This window comes from Rhinolophus ferrumequinum, chromosome 4, assembly GCF_004115265.2.
Source record: "Rhinolophus ferrumequinum isolate MPI-CBG mRhiFer1 chromosome 4, mRhiFer1_v1.p, whole genome shotgun sequence".
In the NCBI taxonomy this organism is placed as follows: Eukaryota; Metazoa; Chordata; class Mammalia; order Chiroptera; family Rhinolophidae; genus Rhinolophus; species Rhinolophus ferrumequinum.
Window position 1 is genome coordinate 1,564,812 of NC_046287.1, and position 19,424 is coordinate 1,584,235.

Sequence of the window (19,424 nt, forward strand, 5' to 3'; positions counted from 1 at the left end):
TGCCAGTGCTGAGCCTGGGGCGACTCAGCAAAAGTCTCAGAACACACTGAGGCCAGTCACCACCTGCCTGGGGCCTGTGGACTCTGATAGTTTTCCAAGAAACAGTGCAATGTGGGTGGGGCTGGCTAATCACCAAGAAAGTGCCTCAGGTGTTGGGGGAGTTGTGTAGGGCGGGGTCCCAATGAGTCAACAGGACAAAGCAGCAGAGTTCACCAGGCCAATCAGATTCAGATTTGGCCGTAAGCATAGGGGGCGGGCTCAACACAGGAAAGATGGCGCCTGCCTGCCAGCTGCAGGGCTGCATGGGAGAAGGACCTCTTCACAATGCCGACTGTCCTCCAGCTCTGGTCCTGAAGCCACACACCTCAGTTTGCACCCTGCATGCCTCTGATGTTCCCTGAGTCACTGTCTCTCCACTGGAGCCCAAGGTGAGTGTCTGCGTGTAAGTCTGTGTGCAGTTCCTTTAAGAGGATGCCTGGGTTTCCCACCGCCTTCCGTCCCACCCAGATGGTCAGAATCCCCACAGTTTTTCACAGCCAGATGTTGGGGGGCTCCTCCTCCCAGTACCAGTACTCTGAGCTGGGGAGCTGTGTGGGGCTGGGGTCCCTTGCTCCTCCAGGAGGAACTTCTGTGGCCGAGATATCCCTCCTGATTCTCATTCACCACACACAGGTGGGGGGCCTGTTTTGTATCTCTGCCCTTCTACCGATCTCACCGTGGCGTCTTCTTTATGTCCTTAGTTTTAAAGCTTCTGTTCAGCTGGACTCCAGGTTGATTGCTCTATAATTTAGTTGTAATTTTGATGTGCTTATGGAAGGAAGCAGGCACAGTGTTTATCTACTCTGTCATCTTGGTTCTCCCACAATATTGTTTGGGATTACAAGTGTGATAATGTAAAATGATTGATCTGATGCTTGTTTATTTTATGAAATCATTTATATAATATTTTTAAAAGAATGAAGATATACAGGACATTTCCAAGTGGTAACGAGTTACATTATGAATCTACAGTTATGCTATCTTGTATTGGTTAGCAGAATAGAATTCTATTGACACACGTAGCCACAAACATGATAGTTGTGCTGCATGTTTTAAGTGTGGATGACATGGTGCCACAATTCTTGTCCCCAGTACCTAAACATCGGTCTCACCATGGAGTGTCTCAGCAGGCATACACACACTTTACACTTACTTGACCTAAACCAGTGAGCTATAAATGCCCGGCACTTTGTGGTTAGAAAGTCCTGTTCGGAACCACAGGGGTCAGGTCATAGGAGCATGTTACTTTCCAGGGTCTTTTCTCTGTTTTATAAAAGGCGTTGTAAAAAGAAAATTCTATCATAGCACAGGACGAGGAAACCAGACTACTGACATGGAAAAATAAGAAACATTTGAAGGTTGTTTTTTAATTTTAATGTTGTTTACAGTGATGGTGCCTGTTCCATTTGGTAAATGGAAGTAGGGCAACTTTCCCGATTCTGCTTACCGTGGCTTAAACATGTCAAAGTCTGAAAGTGCTTACGGATCCTAAGGGTAACTCGAGGAAACCCTGGGGATGGCTGTAAACTTTCTGGACTTCAGTTTCTTTTTCATGCCTTTTAAAAATTTATCACTTTGCTTGCAAATTGTGTGTGTGTGTCTGTGTCTGTGTCTTTGTGTAAATGATTAGCATGGTAAAGTCCTCATATTCTAAAAACAAGGCTGGGGTCCTTTGCATTATTTGCTAAAAGGGAAGCATATCTGCATCTCATTCTTAGTGTATCTACAATTAACTTTCTAGTCATGAAAAAGCTCCCAGCATATTATTCTTGCATAACTTCTGTGATTGTATTTTGGTGAGTTTGGAGTAGAAACTGGAAGGGAGTCTTGGGAGCAGAGAAGCTGAAGTGTGGACCTCCTTCTCCAGCTTCTCTAATGCTGATAGAATCAGGACCAGCTTCATCTCAGACAGAAGCTTTGGCGGGTGTGCTGAGAACAGGCAACATATAATAGTGATGATGCTTATGTGTACATTTTGGCAGAAGTTGTTTCTGTGTGTGTGTGTGTGTGTGTGTGTGTGTGTATGTAATTCTTCTAAAAATATTACTCTTGGAATCAAGATGGTAAAATAAAAGCTGGTTTTACCTTTTCCATCATAAAGGCTTAAACTGAGCCTAGAAATATTAGTTTAGAGAACGAATGGAAGGTGATACCCAGTGTGATTGGCTGGGTTCATGGAGTCTCAGGGACAGCAGGAAACAAGCAAGTGCCCTCGGTCCCCAGGACTGGGGCAGGGTCCCCAACACTCGCAGGGGTGAGCGATGTACACATTTCAGATAACTGATGACTAGGTCAGGTGACGGGGATTTTCAGATCCTGTTTTCATTCCGAGGAACATACCTGGGGGGGGGTATGTTCCTTAGTTCTGTGCGTTAGAAAATCCGTCCTGACCTCTTCAGTAGTCAGTTGAGGACACAGTGGCAGCCATGGATGCTCCCCACCCTCCAGGCCTTACAGGCGCAGGAAGGCAGCCATTTCTGTGGGATGATGCCTTCCTCCGTCCATCTTCAAGTCTGAATTTGTCATTGTGAAATGAAGTGCTTCTAGTGTCTGTGCTGGCGAGGAAGGCAGAGCCCGCAGTGCTTCTGCCCTGAGAAATCTCCCGGGAGGAGCTTCTGGTGGGTTTCTGCTCTCTCCGGGCCGGGCCTGGATGGGACAGGCCTGCTGTGCGCGGCGCACCCCCTGCACCCGCCAAAGGCCGCACGCTGTGCTTGTCCCACGCAGCCCCCAGAGGGCCCCCCCTGTGCCGCCCGTGTCCCACCCGCTCGTCAGTGGGCCATCACTGCTCTGCACCTCTGGGGCTCCAGCGCTGGGCTGCCCACTGCATGACGCGGCCCCACCATGGTGTCCGCCATCAGAAATGTGTCTTAGAGAAAACCACACGCATGGATCGTGTTCAGTAACCCAACGGGTATGAAGAGAGCACCTGTGAGGCTTCTGAGGGGCTCAGCCTCCAGCCTGACAGCGGCTGCTTCCTAATGGTGCTGTAGTACACAGTACACAGTACTGTCGATGCTATAGTACTGTCAGCAGTGATACAGCATCTAACAGTGAGGTAATACCATCTGCCAGGAGTGTGATATCTAGCAGTGATACAGCATCTAACATATATAATAATATGTACCAGGAATATAATATCTAACAGTGATACAGCATCTAAAAATGATGTAATATCTAACAGTAATATAATATCTAACAATAATATAATATCAAAAAATATAATATAATGATATCTAATAGTTACATAATATAATATCTAACAGTAATATAGCATCTAACAATGATATAATATACAACAATAATATAAAACAGCTAACAATATAATATCTAAAAATAATATAATATCTAACAATGCTATAACATCTAACAATGATACAATATAAAATATAATATAAATATAAAAGTAATGTAAAATAGGTAGCAGTATAATATCTAACAATATTATACTGTAACAATAATATAATATAATATCTAAAAATACTATAACATGTAACAATAATGTAATATAATAATATCTAACAATACTATAATATAATAATAACAATATAATAATATGTAACAATACTATAACATCTGACAATAATATAGTATAATGTATAAGAATAATGATGTAACATGTTTCTCCTCTAAAATTTAGTACACGTTAGTTTTTTCTTTTTTGAGAACTGCACTAGGATTTGAGTATAAAGTACTCACCCAGTGACAAGCACATAATGCAGAAATGGGAACAGGGCACAAATGGAGCCCAGGTTGGGTCTGAACTGAAACTAGAAGCAGGCAGCAGAGGACTCCCATGAGGCCGAGACCGCCGGGCTGTGCTTGCGTTGTTTTCTGAAGACACCACGAGCTTACAGAGCTAACTGTGCAGAAAGCTACCGGGTGCTCTGTAATGAGCCAGTAAAGGGCCGTCAGGTCCTAGAAGGGCATTTCCGCAGTCCTTAGGAAGGCTGGGCCCCCAACAGAAACTAGCATCCACAGCCGGAAGAGGGACCTAGATTCCAAATGACCCAGTCTACACTAGGGCCAGGTGAATGTGGTCCCTTCAGGAAAGGGCATTCCTGTCACCTGCATCTTGGGGTTCACATGGGGGCTTCAGGCTCCATGGGCTGACACCCTGCACAGCTGAGGAAGGAAGCCATGGGACCTGCACTAGTTCCCACTGAAACTCAGCATGAGCTGCCTGACAAGCTGCAATGTGAAATGCAGGTATTTCATTAGATCAACTGGAATTGTGAACATTGGCTGTTCACTTCTGTAAACGTGCAGAGTTTTCTGGTTTTCCTTTTCCCAGTTTGGGTGTTGGTAAGACGAGTGTTTCCAGACTGTTCTGTCGAGCATTACAGTCCACAAAAGACCTGGGGCCTTCCCTCGGGTGAGGGCAGTTTCTGAGAAGGACTCCAACTCCTGTTATCTGTCTCTCCTATGCACAGAACAGCTGAGTTTTCATCAATTTTTTATCTGAGATTTTCCCATATAGCCTGAGTATGGCTGCCTCAGCATCCCCATCTGAAAGGGCCTGTTTTAACGAAATTCCCAGGCAGTGGGATGCTTTATCTTGTTGCCTCTCTGTGGCATTCTGTTTTCTCCAGGACTGTGAATGATTGCCTGCCCTGCTCCTGCTGTCGTCTCATGGGATTCTGAGTTTCAGTCTATCAAAGAGTCCCGTGCATCTTGATTCCCAATCAAATTGGGCACAAAAGGCATTTCCCCTAACATTTTGGATTTTTTTTCTTAGTTTTGCCAAATGCAGGACACATGATTCCTAACTTAAGGGTCAACCAACCTCAAAAAGTGACTACACTATAGGAGAGACGAAGTTTATATTCCCATCACCTCATCCTTTCCCTCAGGGAGTCTGTACTGTTTTTTGTAGGAGGCTCTCTCACTCCTGCACCTCTTCCTTCATCGTGCAAAGACGAGCTGTACCCTTAGCCTCAGCCATATAAGCATCTCAGTCTTCCACAAATTCTGCAGACTTTTAGTAGAGAATAAAAGTGTCTTATTTCACGTGGGGGAAGAAAATGGGCATTTCATTCTAATTCCATTTTCCCGTCATAGGAATTGTGAAACTCTTGCTTCTTGTCCTGGGTCTACACATAACTGACAGAAACTCAACTCAAATAAGCTTGAGCTAGAAAAAAGAAAAGAAAAAATCAATTCCTAAGAACTGATTTAATTTGACACAACACAGGACTCTGTCTTCTTGTCTTTATCTCTTTCCCTTCCTGTGTGTGTCTGACTGATGTTTGCCAGCTTCTTCAAGTAGAAGGTGCTGACCTCACAGCCCTGGAACTTGTGACCCAACGGAGGCCATGAGCCCTTTACACCAAGTCCTATAAAAATGGCAGATGGGTCCTCGTCTACTTGGTCTGGGTGCCGGTCCTACCTCTGAGCTTAGGGTTGATACAGGGGTAGAACTCAAAACCCTCAGACAGCCACGAGGAGGGCATCCTCTCAATGACATGGGGAAGGACAGGAAGTGTAGAGGGCGGCAGAAACGTGAACGCAACTGGTGCCCATGAAACTGGCTATCAGCTCAGTAGCAATAAAACTCGGGATGTTTCATTTGGTTGCAGAAAACCAACAAAATCCATATTGGAGAATATTTTCCCTATTAGCATGTATTGTATTGCTTCTCTAGATACCATCATACGGTCTTAAGGAAACTGTATTCATTCTTTCTCAACCAGGAAGAGGTCCATAAGTTAATCTCCTACACACACACACACACACACTATATATATATATATATTTTATATATATATATATATAATATATGTATATATAGGGTATGTGTGTAAAAAAAGAATATATATATACATATATATACATATATACACACACACACACATATATATATGTATGTATATATATATGAAACCCTGTTTTGTAGTGGTTACTTCATTGTTGATCAAGGAAACACAAAAATAATTTAAAGGCCCCATCTGATAAGCACTTGGCATGTGATGGATGGAGTTACACGGACAGTGCAGTTTCTCCTACCATGTTTATGAGAGGTCACTTTACTTTAAAATGTCTGCTACTGTCGATATTGGCCTATTGCTGGGTTGTATGGCATCCCATTTTCCTTTTAGATATGACTTTTTTGTTCAATAATTTTCAAAATAAAGAGATACTCATTAATATTGATAATATTTTATTTGATTATAAAACTTTTGAGGTTCATCACATTCACTTGACCATCATTAGATGCCAGCGATAGTCAAGTTAAAGTTAAATGTCCTCATAATTCGTCTCCTTGCTTCCCTCAGGAATGCAGGATGGCAGAGGCATGATTTGCATGTACAAATGCCTTTCCTCTAGAGAAAAGTGATATAACATGGAGTTTAAAATATTAAAGATTCATAGGGAAGAGATTGACTGTCTGCATTTCTAGTTGGTAGAGTGCCACATGCCATGGCATTTACTGTGAAAAGATTTCCATTTTCGTCGGATTTAGCATGCGTAACAAGTAGACAAGCAGTTGATTGAAATCAGGAAATGTCAAAGCTGTATTTAGAAAATTGAGCTAGATTATTTCTTTTACACCAGTATTAAATCCAGAAAAACACCACAGATAAAATGGAATGATAGTATGTCTTTTACATCTGATTTGAAATTTTACATATGGTAACAACTACTGTTAAATAATCCATAGCTAATTGGTCTTAAATTGAAATAGACAATTGAGCCTGTTCTGGACTATTAACTAGTTCATAGTTTAGGTATTTGCCTAATTGGACATTTCCAAAACTATTCATTTGCATTGGTTAATTTTTCTATGGCATTCAGTGTGAATTTTAAACTATTTTTTTATGTTTATCCTTTTGAAGTTGTTTCCAAAAAGACATTGAAAACACATAATGTACCATCATTATTGCTGTAGACTTTTTTTCTTACCCCATAAGAAATTATATCATACAATAATAGGAATTTCAACTTCTTGGAGCACATTGAATGCTTTGACACACACACACACAATTTTTAAAGGGAAGATTATAACTTTAGTCTGGTTGCATAGAAATATAAATATAGAATTTAAAATAATTCAAGCTTCACATTTTCAGTTATAAGAAACATGACTATTGGAATCAGGGTCATTTAATTCTCAGTGTTTATATTTCTGAAGTTTCGTAAAGGTATACAGGAATATATTAAAACATGGTGCTAATAAAGTACAGTAAACATGTATGTCAAAATAAGCATTTGTCTTAGTCAAATTTTTCAAGTCATTAATTTTATTTTTCTAACAAACATCATAGATAAAGTTTTTCTGGGTGATGCATGTAGCCCTCTTTGACGCTCTGCGTGGGTGGATCTTTCTCATCTCGTCTTAAAGATCATTGACTCAAAGGTGTAGTTTTTTGTTCACTGTGTGACTGGTACCTGAATACCAACAGCAGGAAGGATATTCCATTCCTGAGAGACACTGCATGGCTTGGAGGTGCTGACAAGGGATTCCTGCCACAACAAATTCCAACTGGAATTCTATGTCTTGTAAAACCATCCTTTAGAAATAAAGTGAACACGAAGACGTTACCGGACAAAAGAAAAGCAAAGGTGTGTTGCTAACAGACATACCTATAGAGAGTGACTAACATTAAGTTCTTCAAACAGAAAGGAAATGATAAAAGAAGAATCTTGGAGCATCTAGAAAGAAGAATGAACAACAGAAAGGCCTATTGTGAGGTCTTTGATATATGAGTACATGCAATAGACTGTGTTCTAATGAGTCTAATGATCATGTCTGATGATTAAAATAAAAAATATGCAAGACCATCCTAGACATAAGACCGTGGTATTTACAAGTGGGGAAGGTAAAGTCATCTCAATGAAAATAAGGCCTCCCCACTTTACTAGAGGTAGTAAAATATTAATATCAGCAGAGTTTGAAAAAAAGCACATATATATTGTGAAACCCAGAACAGCCACCATAAAAAGGGATATGCTCATTAAACAAATAATAAAACAAAAGACAAAGTCTAATATGTCAATGATTAGCTTAAATGTAAATAGTCTAAATATGCTGATTAAAAGGTAGAGATTGGCAAGTGGATTTAAAAAAAAAAAGATCCAACTATATGCTGTATAAGAAATTCACTTCAAATTCAATGCCGTTGGTAAGGTTTAAGTGAAAGGATGGGGGAAATACCATGCAAACATTAATTTAAAAAGAGACGTGACTATATGTACTCATATTGATATCAGATAAAGTAAACTTCAGAGCAAAGAAAATTACTAGAGGCACAAGGGGACGTTACATAATGATAAAGAGATTGATCCACCGGGAAGACATAATGATCCTAAATGTTTGTGCACCAAACAGCAGAGCCTACAATGTAGGAAGTAAAACTGATAGAGATAAAAGGAGAAATAGACAAACTGAGAATTACAATTGAGAATTGAAGCATCTTCCTCTCAATAACTGATAGAACTAGGAGACAGAAAACGACCACCTTATACCGTACAAGGTTTGCACAAGATAAACAACTAATAGGATCTGAAAGTAAGGATTTCCTAAGCAACAGACATAATGAGTCACTTTACTAAAAAGACTAATGAAAGTATTATTCATGTCATTATAATGCTTAAAGTTTCATTAGTTCATACAGAAAATGGGGTCTTTTTTTAAAAATGTATTAAACATACTGTGTTTACACTGAGGAAAATGCATAGGAATGCCATAACCTGCAAACATGGTGAAGTTTGACAATTGTATGTCATTGTACACGAGTCTCAAGATTTTTCAGCACACAGGGCTCTTGTTCTGATATGGCCTCTGTCACCAGTACCAATAAATTAACACACATTTAAAAAAAATTGATTTTCTCAGCAGATGACTGAGGTTCTTTGACGATTTTTTTACCCCAAATCTTTTAGGAAATGGAAAACCAATGTGCAAAAGTGGGCAGGAAGGGTCTTGAGTGAGGAGCTGATTATGCATGTGGGTTAAGACAGACAGTGGGGAGAGGGCAGGTACAGGGGTAAGCGGGAGAATTCTCAGGTAAGGAGGGCCAGGCTGGGCCTGGGAGTAAAACAGGAAACATTTCAGCCCGGCCCGCGGTGTGGGCTGATGGGAGAACTGCACGCAGCCACACCTACTTCCAGGGCCCAAAACACTTAGTGGTCCAACTGGGCCCAACTCGGGTTCCGGCACCGTTAGGTGGTCATCTGGCCAGAGGGACAGAAACGCTGAGGACTGGATTACAGCACCGTGGGCTGCAGAGGCACTGCCCAAGGAAAGGATGGGGATGTAAGTACGTGTGCAGAAAACAAGAGGGAGAAGAGTGGCAGCCTGGAATCAGCAGGGCTGGGCGCCAAGTCAGGGAAGGACTCCTGGCCTCCGGGCCTTGATGTTGCATCGATTGAAAACAGAAGCAGCGCTCCTGAGACCCGCCCCGGGTCAGAGGGGCGGTCCAGAAGCAGCAGCTATAAGAAAGGACTATGCACAGACCATTACCGGGCACCTGACAGACACGCGGTCAGTCAGAGGCTCACGGACAAACGTGAGCGACGGAACCTGACGTCTAAGTCACCATCTGGCAGGTGTACAAGACGTGGGGGCATAACGTGGGCCGCGCAGGACCTCGCGAGTTTTCACTTTATGTAACTCGGTACCGCAGGCGCATTGTCCCCCTTCCTCCCTAACGAGTACAGGGCCCATCAGTTCAGGAGCAGACAGACTGCAGGGCTACGGGCCGCTCAGAGCAGCAGGCGTCCATAAAGGGATTGGTGTCCATCCAGCGCACCTCAGAAAACCCACGGTGCTCTGTCAATAGGATGCTAAGTACATTTAGGGCGGAGAGGGGAAGAAATTAGAATCTTCAAAGCAATGACGTTGTTCGGAACGTGAAAAGTAGTTTTGTGATGTATGAGGCTTGGCTGTGAATTGTATTCCCGTTGTTCTAATTAGCATTAGTCTGCCCGAGATTATAGGAAAGGAAGGGAAGGAGAAATGGAAAACATAGTGGGGAAGGGGTGAAAGTGAGCTAAATCTCCATCTTCTAGACTCAAAATGCAATACATGTTGTCACAAAATGAAAACCAATAATTAACAATTAAAAGGCAATATTTATACTTATAGAGGTAAACACAGAAAGTTAATTACAATAATTGAAGCTTACTTTTGCACCAGCCCAGCTTGAACCGAATTGAAGGTCGTCGTCTGCAGGAAGGAGTGCCGGGGACTGCTGTACCCTACCAAACGCATTGACTCTTTAAATTGTGGGCAAGCATAATCCTAAAACTAAAGGCCAGATTAAGAATGAAACAATAAGGAAGGAATACAATGATATCCTAATGGTTATAAAGAGTTCACATATTTCCTAAAACTCTGATTTATTTCTGTGTGAGTAGGGGAGCTAGCCGTGGCTATTAATCAAAGAGACAAAACAGTCTACTAAGTTTTGTAATATTTCCTGAAATATAGTGAGAGCATCTGAAGGCAGAATCTGAAGGCAAACTACACAGAGTGAACATACGTTTAATTAACAGGTTGATATGATTGAGTGACCAGCACAGGTCTGAATCTTATTTATTAGGTTGGTGCAAAAGTAACTGCGATTTTTTCAATTGACTATAACTGCAAACACCGCAATTACTTTTGTACTAACCTAATACAATTCCTTCAGTGAGTCTGAGATCCTGATCATCTTTACGAGTGAAATGCACACAATATGTGAAATATGCTTTTTTATTTAGCGTACAACATAGCAACACCACATAATGATCACAATTTGTTCCTACTGATTGATAGAGCCGTGCGGATACCCTTACTGCCATCAATTAGAGTTTTATGCATAATTAAATTGTACAGCTAATGAGCACGCAATGACATAAAAAGGTCAGCTGATGAATAATGGAAATTCTCCACTTGAATAGCAAAATACCATTTTGAAGGCAGTGACTGCTAAGCAGTGTCATTTAACCCACCAAGCTACAACCATGAGTCATTTCATTCCAGGTCTGGAAATTTTCATTTATTGTTAATTAGCTCACTAGATTGTAGATTTGTGAGAAAATGAACAGAGAAGTGATTTATTTACACACCGAGGATCCTCCATCATAGGTTAATCCGCATAAGCAGCTTAAATAGTTCATGACACAACATAAATGCTGCGCACACGTTATCTGTTAGAACCTTTATTCCAAACCAAAGGGGTGTCACTAGCTATTTGTCAGTAGGTTTACACAAATAAACTCATGTTCTGTATAGTCACACAGACTAGTTTGTTCTGTGTTTCTATACTAGTTTTATAAGAATTCGATTCTTGAAGTAAAGAAGTGCGCCGTCCCCATTCCGTTGGAGAATGCTTCACCATTTCCTTTTTGGTGATCGTCCAAGGGTGTGCCAGTTACAGGGTCACAGTACTGAGTGTAGTATCTGTTCTCTGCACCCTGAGGTTTCCCTTCTTTTCTTTCATTCATTCGTCTGTGACATGACTGTAGTATGTCCCTGTGACAGTTCTCCTAGCACACTTGTGACTCATTACATCTCATAGTCATTACATTTTCAGCATGATCAAACTGCAAAAACAAAATTTACCTGATTTATATATTATTTTAAATATTAATTCAAAAACGTAATAGAATATATAAAATTTAATATAAAATTCAAAAAATACAAAGGGTATAAAATGAATAGAATTTCACAGGTTCTACATGTTTTCACAGGTTCTACATGTGCTTTTTTTTTTTTTTTTAACATTTTAACATGTCTGAAGTTGAAATTTGGGGATATCTGTCACCACTCGGACTAGAAGTCCCTGAACTAATACTTAAATTTTAAAATAATATTTATTGAACACTTGCCACCTTCCTGAGCAGAGACCTACCTATAAATGAAGATATAAGAATTCTTCAGTGAACTTATGAATTCTCAGCAGAAGCATACATAGCCTTATATAAGTAGCATGCAAGGTAGTGAGTGCTGTGAATGAAAGCTACACTTCCTGCTGGTCTGTAAGAGAAGAGTTAAATCTAGATGGGCTTTGTCATGGAGTGGATCCTACAAAAAGCATTACTTAAGCTGATTCTTGAAGGGCCAGGAGCAGTTCTGAAATTAGGTCAGATTATTCCCAGCACAGGAACAACAGAACAGAGGATCTGAACACCCCAGAAAGGGTAGAAATCCAGGAGTGGCGGGGACACACGCGTGGTTGGGGTGCTGTGCTGTTTTCCTCCCACAGCTTCGATTACCACCTGTAAGCTGGTCTCTCCAATCCCATATTTCAGCCTGTCTGGCCATCCTGAGCTCCACCTTATAACCACCTCTTTAGGAGGTTGCTTTTCTCTCTCTCTTTTTAAAGGAGGTTGGTTTTTACGTTTTGTTTTTCTCTTGCTTATCTAAAATTGAAGTGAAATTTCATAGTGCCAAAAATAGACTCAGACCTTGTTTCTCCTCTCTCTGTGAATCACACTGATTGTCGTTCGTTCAGTGGCTCGAGACCCTGGCTCTGAGACTGTTATGTCCCACCTCTTTTTCATTCACTCCACAAGATCCATCAATCAAAAAACGTCATGTTCACTGAAGAAAGAAATGAAAGAAAATATAAATTGATGGAAACACATATCATGTTCATGGATAGGAAGAATTAATATAGTTAAAATGTCCATACTGCCTAAGGCAATATACATATTCAACGCAATTCCTATCAAATTACTAACGACGTTTTTCACAGAAATAGAACATATAATCCTAAAATTTATATGGGACCATAAAAGACTTCGTATAGCCTCAGCAATCTTGAGAAATAAGAACAAAGTGGGAGGTATAACAATACCTGACTTCAAATTATATTACAAGGCTACAGTAATCAAAACAGCATGGTACTGGCATAAAAACAGACACATAGATCAATGGAACAGAATAGAGAGTCCAGAAATAAATCCATGCCTATATGGCCATTTAATCTACGACAATGGAAGCAAGAATATACGATGGGGTAAAGACAGTCTATTCAATAAATGGTGCTGGGAAACCTGGACAGACACATGCAAAAAAATGAAGCTGGACCACCTCCTTACACCATATACAAAAATAAACTCAAAATGGCTTAAAGACTTAAATGTAAGATCTGAAACCATAAAATACCTAGAAGAAAATATAGGAAGAAACTTCACAGACATTACTCGGGTAAAATTTTTACTGATATATCCCCTCGCGTGAGGGAAGTAAGAGAAAAAATCAACATGTGGGATTATATCAAACTAAAAAGATTTTTCACAGCAAAGGAAACCATCAATAAAACAAAAAGGGATCCACTGAATGGGAAAAGATATTTGCCAATGATATATCTGATAAGGGATTCATACCACAAATCTGTAAAAAACTCACTCAACTCAACTCCAAAAAACAAACAACCCAATTAAAAAATGGGCAGAGGACTTGAAGAGACATTTTTCTAAAAAGGACATACAGATGGCAAACAGACATGAAGAAATGCTCAACCTCACTAACCATCAGAGAAATGCAAATAAAAATCACAATGAGATACCACCTCACCCCAGTCAAAATGGCTATCATCAATAAATCAACAAACAACAAGTGCTGGCGCGGATGTGGAGAAAAGGGAACGCTTGTGCACTGTTGGTGGGATTGCAGATTGGTGCAGCCACTATGGAAAACAGTATGGAGGTATCTCAAAAATCTGAAAATGGAACTACCTTATGATCCAGCAATTCCACTCCTAGGTATCTATCTGGAGAAATCCAAAACTCCAATTCAAAAATCTTTATGCACACCTATGTTTATTGCAGCACTATACACAATAGCCAAGACATGGAAACAACCGAAATGCCCATCGGTAGATGACTGGATTAAGAAACTGTGGTACATTTATACAATGGAGTATTACGCAGCCATAAAGAAGAAAGAAATCTTACCATTTGCAACAACATGGATGGACCTAGAGAACATTATGTTAAGTGAAATAAGTCAGACAGAGAAAGATAAGCCCCATATGATCTCACTTATATGGGAAATCTGAAGAAAAGAATAAGTGAATAAACTAATCAGAAACAGTTTTGGAGACAAAGAGGAAAAACTGAGGGTTGCTAGATGGGCAGGTGGGTGGGGGTTAGGGGGAAGGTGAGAGTATTAGAAAACAATCAGTAACCACAAGATGGCCACCGGGTTTTGAAAATTAATCTGGGGAACGTAATTTAGTGGTTAACAGAGGGTAAGGGGGTTGGGGGGTGGGAGATGAGGGTAAGGGGGATCAAATATATGGTGATGGAAGGAGAACTGACTCTGGATGGTGAACACACAATGTAATTTATAGATGATGTGATACAGAATTGTACACCTGAAATCTATGTAATTTTATTAACAATTGTCACCCCAATAAATTAAAAAACAAACAAACAAACAAAAAAAACGTCTACCTCTGAAGTCTCTTTGGTCTCTGTTCCTTTCCTTCCCCCACTGTTACAGCCAAACACCATGATCTCTGGCCTGACCTAAGTGACCTCTTGAAAGCTGCTAATGTTCCCATCTAATAAATTCTTCCTAAAGGAGATGACCATTATTTAAAAACCCAACCGGGTCATTTCATTGTCCTGGTTAAAATAATCCACAAATATTAATAATTCTTTAATGATAAGTGTGGCTTCCAGTTCCTTCCACGTCCTCTCTGAGCCAGAGCAAAAGAATTCACCATGAGAAATAATAAATACAGTTCCCAGACTATTGGTGGTGGTTAGTGCCCGACCTGTCTCATATTTCTCCAAGCCACGCGCCCTTTCAGAAGAAGTACGGCCAGCGTGTAAAAGGTGAGATGATGAGGATCTGCACCTGTTTGCTACCCTCACATCTGTTGTAGCTAAAGGAGTGGGAGCAACCAGCATTCTGGACTCAGAAACTCTTGAACCTTTCAGACTCTTTGACATGTAAAAATATTTCAAATCCTTGCTCTCGTTCCCTATTCTCACATATGTGGCAAAATCTTTCTTCCTTCAATTTTTTTCCAAGAGAAAATGAGCTAGAATAATCCTTGCTCTAAAGATGATTGACCTTTACTAAATTTGTCTGTGTTTATTTGAATCATATGTTCATGACTTTGAGGTCCCGTGAACAGGGCAATGGAAAATGGGGGTGTGTGGCTGGGCCTTTTATAAAGTGTCACAAGACACGTTATCCAGGTCAGTCAGGAGACCACACCACACAGCAGTGCCAAACTTTGTTTTGTCTCTTTGATCAAAAGCCACGGCTAGCTCCCCTACTCACATAGAAGTAAATCGGAGTTTTAGGAAATATGTGAACTCTTTATAACCATTAGGATATCATTGTATTCCTTCCTTATTGTTTCATTCTTAATCTGGCCTTTAGTTTTAGGATTATGCTTGCCCACAATTTAAAGAGTCAATGCGTTTGGTAGGGTACAGCAGTCCCCGGCACTCCTTCCTGCAGACGACGACCTTCAATTCGGTTCAAGCTGGGTTGGTGCAAAAGTAAGCTTCAATTATTGTAATTAACTTTCTGTGTTTACCTCTATAAGTATAAATATTGCCTTTTAATTGTTAATTATTGATTTTCATTTTGTGACAACATGTATTGCATTTTGAGTCTAGAAGATGGAGATTTAGCTCACTTTCACCCCTTCCCCACTATATTTTCCATTTCTCCTTCCCTTTTTCCCCCTATAATTTTGCTTAGACTAATGCTAATTAGAACAACGGGAATACAATTCACAGCCAAGCCTCATACATCACAAAACTACTTTTCACGTTCCGAACAACGTCATTGCTTTGAAGATTCTAATTTCTTCCCCTCTCCGTCCTAAATGTACTTAGCATCCTATTGACAGAGCATGATGGGTTTTCTTTCAACCTGGCCTCCTGCCAGTTGCCTTTTGTACGATGAATACTGTCCAGAGATTTCTGACCTGTTTCCATTTGGCGGCTGTCCCTGGAGGCCTGCTGCTCAGAGGCTGGCCGGGGTCTCTTCACCATCATTCTGAGGGCTACCCCCCCTCTTTCCTTTGTCGGATTCGCAGCCTGCCTCAGTTCCAGTCCTCTTCCTTCTTGGCTTTTCCGCTTGTTTTGGAGTGTACATCTCCCACAGCTTCCCAACAATGAGCATCAGAGTTGCATTTTGAGAGCTCAACTCTTTGTCCCAAATTGTTCTTAATATATTAGCATACTTACTCAACGCCTTCGTGATCGACTGTCATTTAGAAATATGTTTTTCTTCAAGTTGTGAAGGCGTTGTTCCATTTTTCTGGGCTAAAACTGTGCACAAGGAGCAGAAGACCTTCTGTTTTTCCCGGACCCCAATCGAGCAAGAAGTGAGAAGGGAGCATCTGCCCAGTAGTCCAAGAGTACGGATGTCACACAGGAGAAGTACAGGTTCTTAGGCCGTGGACAGCCATGGAGGGATTTTGAACTGAGTGACAAGGCCAGGTTTGAAGGAGAAAATCTTCAATGGCATCAGTGGAGGAGCTCTGGGAGGGGGTGACATCTGTCGAGAGAAGAGTGAGTCTATTGTGACGGTCTAGCTGGGAGCTAGCACGGCGGCCTGAGCTGGGCCAATGGTGTTAGGAACGACAGGGCCTTGGAGAGAGACGTGAAGAAGGCGGCTTTCCTTGGGCAGCACAACGGCGGACAGGGCACATGCCCATGAGCAGGTCTGGGCTGGCATCCAGCCTAGGTGTGCACGGGGGTGCTCACTAACATTTTACAACAGCTGTTAGACCACAGGTTGGCTCTCCCATCACCGGCACCTCCCAGGTTCACCAGTAAGAAAATACCGCCTGATCCATTGGTATATTACATGTGTGGTTCCGTCACTTCAGCCACATGTAGCATAGAGAAAATAATTCCATCAGCCGTGGTGGTTTGAGCGGCAACCACATGATGTATGGTGACATTTTATTGCACTACCCCAACAAGGACCTTTCCTTTAGTAAGAGATTTATTGGACCACTTGGTGTGACCCTTTGCCAAGCTCCCCAGAGAGTGAAGTCACTTTGTCATGTTTTGCTGGAGATTACCAGCACATGTACCGTGAAGCTCTTCATCTCCCAGTGAGACATACGGTCGCGCGGCACGTCCTGTTCCTTCTCACCTACAGCCTCTGTGTGGCCACTGCTGCCTTCAGTAGAGATTCATGATCCGGGAGAGAGAGCTTACGGAATCTGCCTTGCCAGAACACTCCTATTTAGGTTGCTTTCTATCAATTGGGTGAGGAATCATTCTTTGCTGAAAACATCACTTTCGGGAAAGTTGAAATTTTAGTGAGTGTTGAACATCCACACAGATTTTCTAAGGCTGAAATAAATGGGGGTCAGCACTATAGTTTTTATTGTTATTTCCCAGAAAATTCATGCTTTTACATCAACGCCAGAGGACTCAGGCCCCCGGAACCTTACAGAAGGTGTAACTTAGCAAGAACCCTGACAACGACCCCAGGCCCGTCGTCAAACAGCTACTCTCCACATGTTTTTCTGTACTCACCTTTAATTTTCAGGTTTCCTGGAATATTTAACAATTTATGCGGCGATGGCAGAGCTGTACATGCCAAGGAAATAAGATGGGGAGATTTCAAATTATTTGCCGTTGGTGTCGACAAGGAACCTTATGTCGAGCAATAGGAAATACCAACCCACATGACTTGGCAGCTTGTCGGGCTGTACTGGACTAAATTGATCTACACTTCTTGACAAAAAAAAAGTGTCTATTTTTTTTTTTTTTAATGCCAGAGCAAAACAGCCACCAAGTATAGAAAACTTTTACCTGTGAATTTAGAAAACCTTAAATATATTTTAGGGGCCGGTGTTTGCTGAGACAAATTCCTACAAACTTCCACCACAGAACTTGTTGGTTGGCAGTGCTGGGGTGACAAGTCTGCAGCGGTTCTCCCTGGGCTGGAATTAGTGCCTGCAAGGTCACATCTTCCTGGGGGCTCTTGGATGTGTTTGTTTCCTGCTTTTGCAGCTTCTAGAGGCATCTGGAAGCTGCCATAGCCCTCCCGTGGCCAGCGACGTTGGGCCAGGCCTTTCTCACACTGTCCTCCTTTGCTTCTCTCTTCCAGTTTCTTCTTCCACCTTCCAGGATCCTATGACATGGGGACAATCTCCTGCATGATTCAGGACAATGTCCCTATTTTACAGTGAGCTGGTTACCGACGTTGATACCATCCAAATCCTTCATTCCCTTTGCCATGTAACCTAACACATTCACAGGTTCAGGGGCTCTGTCCTTTCTACCATAGAAGAGATATTCCAAAATTAGAGAAAGTCTTACAGAAAATAGGGGAGGGCATTTACCCTGAAGTTACGCGGCTGGAAAATCTGAGATGGTGGAATCAGAGAACAGCAAGTGAAGAAAACATCAAGGGGCTAATATTTTATAAACACAGATGTAAAAGTAATGTAACTATATATACACATGCAGATATATTACATGTATTTCCTTTATGTGTGATATTTATATCATACGTTGACAGTTCATATTAAAATATTTAATGCAGCATTAAAGATAAAATTAACATTAAATATATATTGAATTGAACAAGGAAAGGAAAACTAATGATGGCCATAGTGGACACACGGGTCGTGGGCACCACGCGGGTTGTAGGGCTGGGCCGTCTGCCCGCCCCTCTGGCCCAATGGGCAGTCTTTGCTCTGGAGTCCCCACTGGACTGGCCAAAAATTTTCAGGCTACCCCTGGTCTGGGGCTATCCCTGGTAGGTGCTGATATTTCTCCTCTTTCCTTTCACACTTGTCATCTCTGCATCTGGTCTACGGGTTTTCCCACCCAGTCTTGCATTTTATCGTTTACAGGCCTTACTTCTCCCTCCCCAGTAACCTCTAGTGTTTCAGTGTCCATCTCAGCTTGTTTCCTGGGGACCGACCCATTCAGCGCTTGTATCCTGCTTTCTGAGCAAGGGGCCCTGCACTACCGTTTTTACTGGGCCCCACAAATGAGGTTGCCGGCCCTGTGGAGGCTTAAGTGACGCGGAGCAGGCCCTCCCACTGGGCTGTCGGTGAATAGTAGCAGTGCTGGGGATGGTGGTAATGAGGGTCCCGGACACTAGCTTTTAGAACACAGACCCAAAATATGTTATTTTTATTTGAATGGTAAGCTTTCTCACAGTTCATATTTTTAAAAACAATCTGCCCATGCCCTCCCTAATTTACATTCAGGATGATTCTTTAGGGCATTTCTTTAGGTAGCTACCTTTATTAAGAAATCTAGAACCTTCAAACTTTAATTAGAAGGAAACTTGATCTTGGCCGGAAGCATCTTGTTAAGTGTTCATATCACCAGAGGAATGTCAGACGCAGTGTCTCCAGTCAGGAGGGCTCAAAGCCAACTCGGGGTCACAGGACAGACAAGGTGTGACGTGCCAGTGCCCACTGGGTCCCGAAGGGTAGGGACTTTGC

At 41.7% G+C, this 19,424-nt stretch overlaps 1 long non-coding RNA gene across 1 annotated transcript in view; it reads left to right on the top strand.

Annotated features, from left to right (window-relative positions):
- The first annotated feature begins 278 nt into the window (after positions 1–278).
- The window catches only part of LOC117021414 (uncharacterized), a 57,431-nt gene continuing 38,285 nt past the window's right edge, over positions 279–19,424 (top strand). The window contains exon 1 of the long non-coding RNA XR_004422856.1: positions 279–428. This is a non-coding gene — a long non-coding RNA (uncharacterized LOC117021414). The remainder of the gene's footprint in view (positions 429–19,424) is intronic.